At 38.4% G+C, this 11,629-nt stretch overlaps 1 non-coding gene across 1 annotated transcript; it reads right to left on the bottom strand.

The window, feature by feature from the left end:
* Positions 1-11,242: 11,242 nt before the first annotated feature.
* On the bottom strand, positions 11,243-11,349 carry LOC136220994 (small nucleolar RNA R71). The gene has a single exon (XR_010684789.1). It is a non-coding gene; the product is annotated as a small nucleolar RNA R71 (small nucleolar RNA).
* Between the last annotated feature and the right edge of the window lie 280 nt (positions 11,350-11,629).

The following is an 11,629-nucleotide window of genomic DNA, read 5'->3' as shown; positions in this document are numbered from 1 at the left end:
CTTGATCGTCATCAGCCTTATGCTTCAAGTAAGCATAAAATTCTTGGTAGGGAGCATCATCCTTTGGGTAAGGGGGTATCGGCGTATCAAGTACATACCCTTTCTTCTCGAACTTCAAAACAATTTTAAGGTTGCGAAACCAGTCGGTGAAGTTTGAACCATTCAATTTGTTATCGGTAAGAATGTTTTGCAGATTGGTGTAAGTCATGATTTTAAGAGTGTGTTTAATTAAACCTGAGAGTGAGAAAGAGTAAACGTATGTTATTCATTTGCTTTAAAGTATATCAATCTAAAATTATAGGCCTTTTGTTTATTTTAGATTGCTCCCACTATTTTGCCAAATTAATAGCCCTCCATATTAATTCGAAGAATTTCACAAATCCTTTAGTGAGCTAGGATCGTAACTCCTGAGATTTCGCCTTGAGTTTGCTCAACAAGCTAGTCTCATTCGTTAGGTAGATTCATGTAATCAATCACATCTTTAATGTGATTCCTAGGTTATTGGGTTACTAACCACATTAGTAACTAATATTCTATTCATATTAATCCCAACCATATTGCCCATTAGTTTATGACAACATGAGTTTGCTCATCCAATTATCATAATCTAATTTAAGTATTATCCCATATTCATGAAAAGTAATTTTCGATAATTCAGGTGTTACCGTAAGACCCCGAGCTTGAGTTTGCTCAACAACCCAAAGGCCCCCAGTACTGCCGGCTGAATTATAATATTAGGGAGGGGCAACTGATTTTAATAACTTGTTTATTTACTTAACTTTTTAATGAGGGATTTTATTTTAGGTCTCATAATCTAACTTAGTCTTGATTTGCTTTAGCATACATCAGACACATACATTGGCGTTATGGACATATCATCTAAATTATTCCGTCGAGCCAGAGACGGAATAAAAGGCCAAACCTAAGGAAATACTAACTATTACATATTTCTCTTTAGGTCCTCCGTCTTCTCCATGGCGCCTTGAAATTACATATTAATTTCCATACTACTAAAGAAAACGTTAATTGAATTGAAGGGAATCAGATGAGAGGAGAAATTACAATAGATAGTAGAAAGGCAGGACGCGCAGGCCCTATTTCAAAAATACCAAAAGACTAAAAAGTAGGGGTGGGCAAAAAAACCGATCAAACCGGTAACTGAACTGAAAACCGATAATCCGAACCGAAAAAAGCGGTTAACCGAACCGGTGGTTTTCTTAATGGTTAAAAAAATATATAGGTACCGGTTTCGGTTTCGGTTTCGGGTTAGAGTTTCAAAAACCGCGGTTAATGGTTAACCGAACCGTTTAATAAATATAACCAATTTTTTTAAAAAAAATTAATATATAATTATATAACATAGATTATAAGATTAAAAAAAAGTCTTTAACATAGATTATAACCTATATTAATATAAATATATAACATAGATTATACTTGAATGTAAACTTGATGGATTAATGTTGTAATAAGCACTTTGACGAAATATTATTTACATTTCTTTATGTTTTAAATGTAAATTTGATGGATTGTTTTTTAGTTCGGTACTTATGTTTGAATTTGAACTTTTATATGAATTCGTTTCGTTTGAATTTTTGAAATGTGTATTTTAATATTGTTTAAAAATTTAGGTTTGGGTAAAAATTATGGTTAACCATTGATTTTTGGTTAACTGGTGAGAATTGGTTAAAACCCGTTAACCGAAAAACCTAACCGAAATTAATGGTTAACCGGTTGTATGGTTAACCGGTTGATACGGACCGGTTTCGGTTTGGATGATTAAAAAACCGTTGATAACGGTTCGGTTAATTTTTTTACCTAATGGACCGGTTAACCGAACCGTGCCCACCCCTACTAAAAAGAGGGTCCAAATATGTCCATAACTCCAAACATGCACAGACTCAATTAAATAAATTTAATTGGTTGATTACATAACTATTTTATGTAATATTTATGTTAATCACATTAACTTATCAAATTAACTTTCATCCAATTTTACTTCTAATAGTTTCGTATCTTTTATATTAATCTTTAGATTAATACAACTATACAAAACTTTAATTATGCACGTCCCAATTATTTTGATTTTAATTCATTTAATACTTTTGATTTACAAAATAGGTAAAACAAACTTTTAAATAAATTTTCATTCGATAACCAAAATAGAAAAATATCAATTTCTGAAACATATATATTTAAATATATATAAAAACCGATTTTACACAATTTAAAATTCAATTGGGTCTCGGGTCGGGCCCGAGGGTGGGCCGCTGCCGATTGGCAGCAGCCCTAGGGCGGCTGAACCGCCGCTGCCTTGCGTCACATATAGCGAGACGTTTGTTTTACTTGTACAGGCCGAGTCAACTTAAATAGATAGGTTAAGTGAAATCTGTATTTCAAGTCTTAAGCTATCACCTTGCAAGGATTTAGAGTCCAATCTTCCACAAGCGATCCATGGACATATCTCCCATTTATCGGGAGTGATAAATGCTCAATCCAATATATAACGATCCCGCAATCACTTCCTATGATACCCAACGTCTGCTGTTCACACCCAGAGTCATCTCTGTTAAGGATCGTGTTACACCAGAGTCAAAGCGTCACATTCCGTAATCCAGAATACCAATTAACATTTCTTTGAGTCTGAGGATTATTTACACCTATTAATACCAATGAGATGGACAGGTGACAAGGATGAATCTACCCATCCTGTTATCTCAAGTCGGGTTCCCAATCCTAATGAACTACTTTTCATCGGATCCATGTAACTGTCCAGATATCTGTATATATGAAGCTTGTGAGATCAGCTTTCTGTCGGACAGAAGAAATTGTTACATGCAAGTCTCAACAGTGATATATCAATCCTAAACATATCACTTGACTTGGGGTGGTTTTAAGTTTATTAGTTTATTACAAAGTTTTGTCTCACTTCATGCTTGTATGAACACTTTATAATCACTTTAAAACAAACTTACGGATTTCCTTTTATCAGACTTTATTTAGTGCTTAGAAAGGATTGCCTTTATATAGTTATAAAACATATATCTCATTAAAACAATTGATATAAAGAACAATTCATTTATATTAAGTTTGTATCCTAGAACAATTGTCTATAGGACACTAAACCCCAACAGTTTCTTCACCAGTTTTTCGTCTGGAACAAAAGCTACAGTATTGGGCTCCGTCATCTTCCCTTTCGCTTTTTCTTTCTTGGATGAGCCCTCAACTTTTACGTGTTTTCCTGAACCACGGGTTCTCATGCTATGCTCTAGTTTAAATAATGTTTCCCAGTGGTAAAGGGCACAGAGCATGGAATGTCTAAATGAAAAGAACGAACAAAGAAAAGAAAAAGAAAAGAAAGAAAAAATACAGTGAGCGAATGACCGTAATGAAATAGAGCTCTTAAGTAGGGAGAGAAGATACGTCTTGTTGCCAATCTGTCATTATGAGGTCGATTCAGAGGACGCCACCTGGACAGATTGGCAAAACGGCATGTTCATTCGAAATAGGAGCAGGGGTGATGAACGGTCACGATTTAAATTTCGAATTTATTGCTTCCTATCCGTTTGATTTCATCGAGGAAGACAGGCGAGATGAGTGCCTATGGGGATAGGATTGGACGTTTCTACTTTTTTTCTGACTTATACTTTTGCCGCCCAATTTCCCAAGGTACTACTCCCCTACTGAACAGGTACATTTGTAAAACTACACATTTAGGAAAAGGTTTGAGTTTTACCACTGTGCCTGTTCATGAGATACTCATTACGAATCACAGTTCTACGTTAAATGAATCTACTACAATTGACACTATTTAACCAAATTAAAATAATTAAAATGAAAAGTTACTTGTGCTACAATTGGTGTTTGTAGCGAACACCCTTTTTGTGCTTTTACTGGCTTGGGGGGTCTTGGAAATGAACAGTATCAATCTTCCTTGTGTGATCGTTCTCTAAATATGGTTTTAATCTCTGCCCGTTCACTTTGAAAGGTTCCTGACCTTCCCTGCCAATCTCAACTGCTCCATGACCAAACACCTTGTGTACCATATAAGGTCCCGTCCATCTTGACTTTAGCTTCCCAGGAAACAACATGAGTCTTGAGTTGTACAGGAGGACTCTCTGACCTTCGTGGAATGTTTTTGTCTGGATTTTTGATCATGCCACAACTTTGTCTTGTTTTTGTAATTCATGGAATTCTCATATGAGAACAACCTGAACTCTTCCATGTCACAGAGTTGAAGTCTTCTCTGATCTCCAACAGCCTGCTGCTCAAAATTTAAGAAAGTTAATGCCCAAAAGGCCCTGTGTTCCATTTCAACAGGAAGGTGACAAGATTTTCCCTATAACAATCTAAACGGAGACATTCCAATTGGTGTTTTATAGGCAGTCCTATATGCCCAAAGAGCATCGTCAAGCTTGTTTGCCCAGTCTCTCCTAGAATTGCCAACAATTTTTTCTAAAATTCTTTTGATTTCACGATTGGAAATCTCTACTTGTCCACTTGTTTGTGGATGGTAAGGTGTGGCAATTTTGTGAGAGACTCCAAGCTTTCCCATCAGCTTCTCGAATTTGGCATTGCAAAAGTGGGTTCCTTGATCACTAATGATCGCTCGTGGGACACCGAATCTGGCAAACAGTCTTTTCAGGAATTTTACTACCACACGGGCGTCATTGGTGGGACTAGCCATTGCTTCAACCCACTTGCTCACATAATCTACAGCCACTAAGATATATTTATTTCCTAAAGATGTAGGGAATGGACCCATAAAATATATGCCCTAGATGTCAAAAATTTCGCAAACAACTATGTTGTTGTGGGCATAGCATTCCTAGCCGAGATGTTGCCTGTTCGCTGGCACTCATTGCAAGTGCTAACGAACAGATGGGCATCTTTGAAAAGTGTTGGCCAGAAAAAACCTGATTGAAGAACCTTAGCTGCAATTCTGCTAGCGCTATGGTGTCCTCCAGCTTCACGGTCATAACAATGGCTTAGAACATCATGTCCCTCTTCTTGCGATATACATCTTCGAATAATTTGATCAGCGCACAACCTGAAAAGATAAGGGTCATCCTAAAAATAATATTTAATTTCAGCAAAAAAATTTCTCCTCTGATTAGTGGACAGTTTGTGAGGCTTGAGCGAACTTGCTAGGTAATTAGCAATATCGGCAAACCACGGCGCAGACTGTGAAGTGTACAGATGTTCGTCTGAAAACCTTTCAACAATCTCTGGTTGTTTCTGATTGCCTTGGTGATCAATCCTTGACAAATGATCAGCTGCGACATTTTCCGTTCCCTTTTTATCCTTTATTTCTAGATCAAACTCTTGAAGCAATAATAACCATCAGATCAGCCTCGGCTTAGCATCCTTTTTCGTGAACAAGTATCGCAACGCAGCATGGTCTGTGTGAACAACAACCTTGGATAGAACTAAGTAGGGTCTGAATTTGTCGAAGGCATACACAACTGCAAGAAGTTCCTTCTCGGTAGTTGTGTAATTCTGCTGGGCCTCGTTCAATGTCTTGCTTGCATAGTAAATAGGCCGGAACGTCTTCTCAATCCTTTGTCCAAGAACAGCTCCCACACAAGTATCGCTTGCGTCGCACATCATTTCAAAAGGTTGCTCCCAGTCCGGTCCTGTCAGTATAGGCGAGTTGATCAGCTTGGTCTTTAAGATCTCAAACGCCTTCAAACAGTTTGCATCGAAAGAGAATTCGGCTTCGTTATGAAGTAAAGCCGACAAGGGAAGCGCAATCTTTGAAAAATCTTTGATAAACCTGCGATAAAACCCTGCGTGCCCCAGAAAACTTCACACATCTTTTACATTGGCAGGCACAGCTAGCTTTTCTATCACCTCTACCTTTGCTTTGTCCACTTCCATCCCTTTCTCTGAAATTTTATGCCCGAGGACAATTCCTCCCGTGACCATGAAGTGGCACTTCTCCCAATTTAAGACCAAGTTAGTCTCCTTGCATTGCACAAGCACAGCTTCGAGGTTGTTTAGACAGCTATCAAATGAGTTTCTATAAACTGAGAAGTCGTCCATGAATATTTCTACGGTCCGCTCCACCATGTCATGAAAAATGGACATCATACATCGTTGGAAAATGGATGGAGCGTTGCACAACCCGAACGGCATTCTTCTGTAAGCATAAGTCCCATACGGACATGTGAACGTTGTCTTTTCTTGGTCCTCACTACGAATTGCGATTTGGTTGTATCCTGAATACCCGTCGAGAAAACAATAGAAAGAATATCCTGCTAACCGCTCCAGCATCTGATCAATGAAGGGCAAATGGAAATGATCCTTCCTCGTGGCTTCATTGAGCTTTCTGTAATCAACACAAACTCTCCACCATGTAATCATTCTTGTGGGCACCAACTCGTCTTTCTCGTTGAGGACTATTGTTGTTCCTCCCTTCTTTGGCACAACGTGAACAGGGCTTGTCCACACACTATCAGATATTGGGTAAATAATGCCAGCATCGAGAAGCTTGATCACTTCTTTTCACACAACCTCCTTCATGTGGGGATTTAGTCTGCGTTGTGGTTGGACAGTTGGTTTGTGCTCCTTTTCCATCAAGATTCTGTGAACACAAACTGCAGGACTAATTGCTTTTATGTCATCAATTTTCCATGCGATTGCATCCTTCTTTCTTTGTAAAACCGCCATGAGTTGTGCCTTTTGATCAAGAGTTAACTTTGAGGATATGATGACCGGACTTCCGCTGGGTGGTTCAAGGAATGCATACTCGAGGTGTGCAGGCAACGGTTTCAATTCTGGTTTAGTCACCGGCACAGTTGGTATCTCCGGTGGTTCTTGATGAGTAGGAACAGTAGGATCGAAAGGAGGTGCCGGTAGGCTGGATTCAATGGAACAGCCTGTTCCTTCGCATATGTTCACCTCTTCTCCCAATAAAGTTTCTAAAGTGTCATGTTCCTGCAAAGTAGAAAGACTTTGAAAATCATCCAAGAAACAGCATGTGTCATCATTATTATTTGCACGTCTCATTGCCTCGTTCATCTTAAAGATGACTTCTTCCCCATTAATCCTTAAAAATAATTGTCCGTCGCCTACGTCTATCAATGCCTTCCCTGTGGCTAAGAATGGTCTACCTAGGATGATAGGAACATGCAAGTCTTCATCAATGTCCATTATAATGAAATCAACGGGCAAAATAAATTTCCCTACTTTGACTAGCATGTCTTCCACAACCCCCTAGGATAGCACACTGAACGATCAGCTAATTGAATAGACATACGAGTAGGTTGGGGTTCTCCTAATCCAAGTTTTGCATATACAGAATACGACATGAGGTTTATGCTAGCCCCTAGATCACATAGTGCATTTTCAATATTTAGCTTTCCAATTGAACAAGGAATCGAAAAACTCCCTGGATCTTTTAGCTTATTGGGTAGCTGCTGCTTGTTTTGGAGTATTGACGAACAATCTCTGTTGAGTTGTATCATGGAAATGTTTTCCAGCTTCTTTTTGTTCGACATGATGTCTTTGAGGAATTTGGCGTATGTCGGCATCTGTGCCAGTGCTTCTACGAAAGGAATGTTGATGTGTAACTTCCTTAAGGTATCCAACACTTTCGAATTCTGTTCTTCCAGCTTCTTGTTGATTAGACGCGTTGGATATGGCACAGGTGGAACATACGGTGGTGGTGGTTTATACATTCTTTCGCCCTCCTCTTGATCCGGCCTACCTGTGCAGTTTGCCTTCCTTGTTTCTTCATTACTAGGAACAGCCTATTCCTGCTCCCCTTCAGCTTCCTTGGACGTTCCTGCACACTCAACATTCTTATCAGTCAAAACAATTGGTTGAGTTTCCTTACCAGACCTTAGGGTGATTGCCATGACGTCGCCTTTAGGATTTGGCTCTATGTTGCTTGGCATTATTCCCTTTCCTTTTGACATGGATGAAGCTATCTGGTGAACTTGTGTCTCAAGATTCTTGATCGACGCCTGTGTCTGTTTCATGAACTGCATCATCATTGTTTTCATATCTGGCTCTACGTCTTCCTTTGGTGGCATAGGTTGCTTGTATTGCTGCTGAGGTTGTCGTTGGTACTGTCCTCCTTGCTGTTGTTGATACCTTGGCTGGTCTTGATACCGTGGTTGTCCCAGCTGGTCTGGTTGGCCTGTCCATCCAAAATTTGGATGGTTCCTGGTTTCAGAGTTGTATGTGTTAGAATAACGGTTAGGCTGGTTCCTTTGATTATACCCTGCGTAGTCACATTCAGCCTGTGTGCCCTTTCCTTGCTTAACTCCGGGACAATTTATGTTGAAATGAGCTCCTCCGCAAAAATCACAAATTTCATTGAATGGTGGTTCATTGTGGATTGAAGACACATTTATCTTTCCCAGCTGTCGAGCAAGCTGTTCTACCTGACTTGTCAGTTTTGACACAACATCATCATTTCCCATCTTCTTCCCTTCACTTCTGGCTGAGTGCCAGTTGTAACTTGTGATGACTACCTTCTCAATAAGGTCATACAAAGCATGTGGCTCAAGATCTTCTGGATTACCGTTAGCAATGGATTCGATTTGAATTTTGTAAATGTTGGTCACACCATTGTAGAAATTTTGCACTTGCATCCACATAGGGATACCATGATTTGGCACCCTTCTCAACAACTCCGAGACACTTCATTTCCCACCATGACAAGCCATAAAAATGAGAAATGAAGTCAGGTAGAGCAGCTTGCTAGACAGCTCAGAAAGATAAATGTGTCTTCAATTCACAACGAACCACCATTCAATGACATTTGTGATTTTTGTGGAGGGCTTCATTTCAGCATCAACTGCCATGGAGTTAAGCAGGGAAAGGGTGCACATGCAGAATGTGACTATGCAGGGTACAACCAAAGGAATCTGCCTAACCCATACTCTAACACATATAACCCTGCCACAAGAAACCATCCAAATTTTGGATGGACAGGCCAGCCGAACCAACAGGAACAACCGAAATATCAACAACAGTAAGGAGGACACTACCAAAGGCAACCTCAGCAGCATTATAAACAACCTGTTCCATAAAAGGAAGATGTAGAGCCAGATATAAAGATGTTAAGCCCAGAATATACCTAATATATCATCAATGATTACATCAATATTGCTACGAATTTGTGCTATTTATACCTATTTAGAATACTTTTACGTTCGAATATGTTTCTTTCTTACGAGGTACCTAAATATTTGGTAAAATCCAAATAGGAGCGAAAGAGGTTCAAAACAGAATAAAAACCCTACAAAAAGAGTCAAAAACAACGAAGATCAATTACACCAAAACGAGGACAAAGACGAGGTCAGAAACAGAAGAAATGTCAAATTCTCGGTTGAGGAAACCAAATTCTCGGTAGAGAATTTTGTGAAAGTCGCGACCGAGAATCCTAAATTCTCGGTCGCGACACGCGTCGTCCAACAGCTCATTCCCTTCGTCCGAAGACCAAATAAATGCTCCCCCATTCTCGGTCGAGAATTTGCATTCTCGGTAAGTTCAGAAATTCTGGAAGAAGCCATTCGCACACTTTCATTTTCGATAAAATGCGTTCATTCGGGTGGATAAAGATGTCTCTTCGCAGAGGATACGATCCTTCACAACGGACACGACACTTCAACCACGACTCTTCAACATCTATAAATAAAGAGTTGATGGAGAGTTGAAAAGATATAGAAGAAAGAGATTAGTATAGAATTATTGCAGAAATTCCGAGTCGAATGATTCAGAATTTAGATTTCATTTCTGTAAAAAGCAATATGATGTACACACATTGTTTATTCAATAATAACAAACACAGTAGCGTTTAGATTTGTTCATATTAGTTTACATTTTGGTAGAGGCCGACCGTATCCCTATTACGAAGTTACAGCGAGAAGATTGAGTAGAGAATCAGCCCTGAGTTTGACAAACTCTAACGAAACCCAAGGAAAGGATTGACAACCCGTTCACTTGCACGCTGTAGAATGTTTTCATGCTCCTTGTTCTCTGTAAACTTGTATCAAATTTATGTTTCATCTAATAAAGTCCGTTCTATTCGATAGATTTTTATGCAGCACTTTGGTAAAGGATCTGAGGTGGATTGCTGGTGTTTTCATTAAAACGTAGTTAAATTCAAAATCTTTACAAGGAAACTTTGTTGAACAACTTAACAAATTAATATCATCAGTAGAGTATTAATTTGATTAAGGTAGCGATCTTACCCGACCGTAGGAAGATTGACTATGGTTCAAAGCCCTAAAATTAGAGGTTCCGTCATTTATTTCATTGTTATAATTTATACAAAGTTTAAGTTGTTTTCTTTGCTTAATGCAAACGAATACATTTGTTTACTTTTCTAAAAGTACTAAACGTTCCTGTCTTGCAAATTCATCCCTAAATCAGAAGTATTTTCTAACATTTGTTATGCTCTAATCTAATTCTTATTCTAGCAATTTCAAAACCAAATCCAATTCAACGATTTCACATATTATAAACCTTAAAAGTAAATCTAACTGATTCAAAATAATTTTTTGTTAAAAAAGCGTTCCCTGTGGGATCGATATCTTTTATTACTACAAGCGTATACCGTGCACTTGCGGAAATCGCTCAACAAGTTTTTGTCGCCGTTGCCGGGGAACGCCAAAATTTTCGACAAAAATTTAGATTTTTCGTATTTTATTTCGAATCTAGGTTTATTTATACTTATTCAAAATTTTATATTTTATTTATTTTTAGTTACTAACATATTTATTTTTCAAATTCTGTTTTGAAGGTAGTTTCGGTTCGTGCGAAATTTCAAGAAAACAAGAAAAACAAGAAAAACAAAAACAAAAACAAAAACAAAAACAAGACTCCAATAAAAACCAGAGTTACCGAGCCAGAAATTATGGCCACACTCATGGATTACGCTAGGCCAGGAGTGGCCGGTGTAACAAACAACATAGTTAGACCCCAAATTAATGCAAATCAATTTGAGATTAAGCCAGCATTGCTTAATATGTTACAAAATAACGTAACATTTTACGGGTTACCCAACGAAAATCCTAACACCAACTTGACAAATTTCTTAGAAATTTGTGACACTTTTAAAATACCGAATGTGACTGCGGAAGCAATCAATCTTCGCCTTTTTCCTTTTACTTTGAAGGATCGAGCCAAAGAGTGGTTAACTTCTATGCCAGCCGCATCATTTGAGACTTGGGAGCAATTAGCCCAAGCGTTTTTATCAAAAAAATTTCCTTTAGCAAAAACTGCAAGAGTCATAAAAGAGTTAACATCTTTTTCTCAAAATGATAATGAAACTCTTTATGAGGCTTGGGAACGTTTTAAAGAACTTCAACGTTTATGCCCACACCACCAATTTCCCGCTGAACTTTTAAGGGTAAATTCCAAAAAAAACCCCTGTGGTTTGATGTTGTTCCAAATAAACCCTTGTGGTTTGGTTTTACAAAAAAAAGGACCGTGGTTTCGCCGTTACCCGAAAAACGGAAATTGACTTAACACCGTTAAAATGCTGACGTGGCAAGGGGCAGAGTTGGAAATTCGATTTTTTTTTTTTAATTTTTTTTTTTCTTTTTCTTTTCCTCTCCCTTCTTCTTCCTTCTCTCCTCCTCCTTCCTTCTCTTCTTCTTCTTCTTCTTCT

This window comes from Euphorbia lathyris, chromosome 2, assembly GCF_963576675.1.
Source record: "Euphorbia lathyris chromosome 2, ddEupLath1.1, whole genome shotgun sequence".
In the NCBI taxonomy this organism is placed as follows: domain Eukaryota; kingdom Viridiplantae; phylum Streptophyta; class Magnoliopsida; order Malpighiales; family Euphorbiaceae; genus Euphorbia; species Euphorbia lathyris.
Note: the sequence above shows the minus strand (reverse complement) of the source record. Positions and strands in the feature narration are given on the sequence as shown.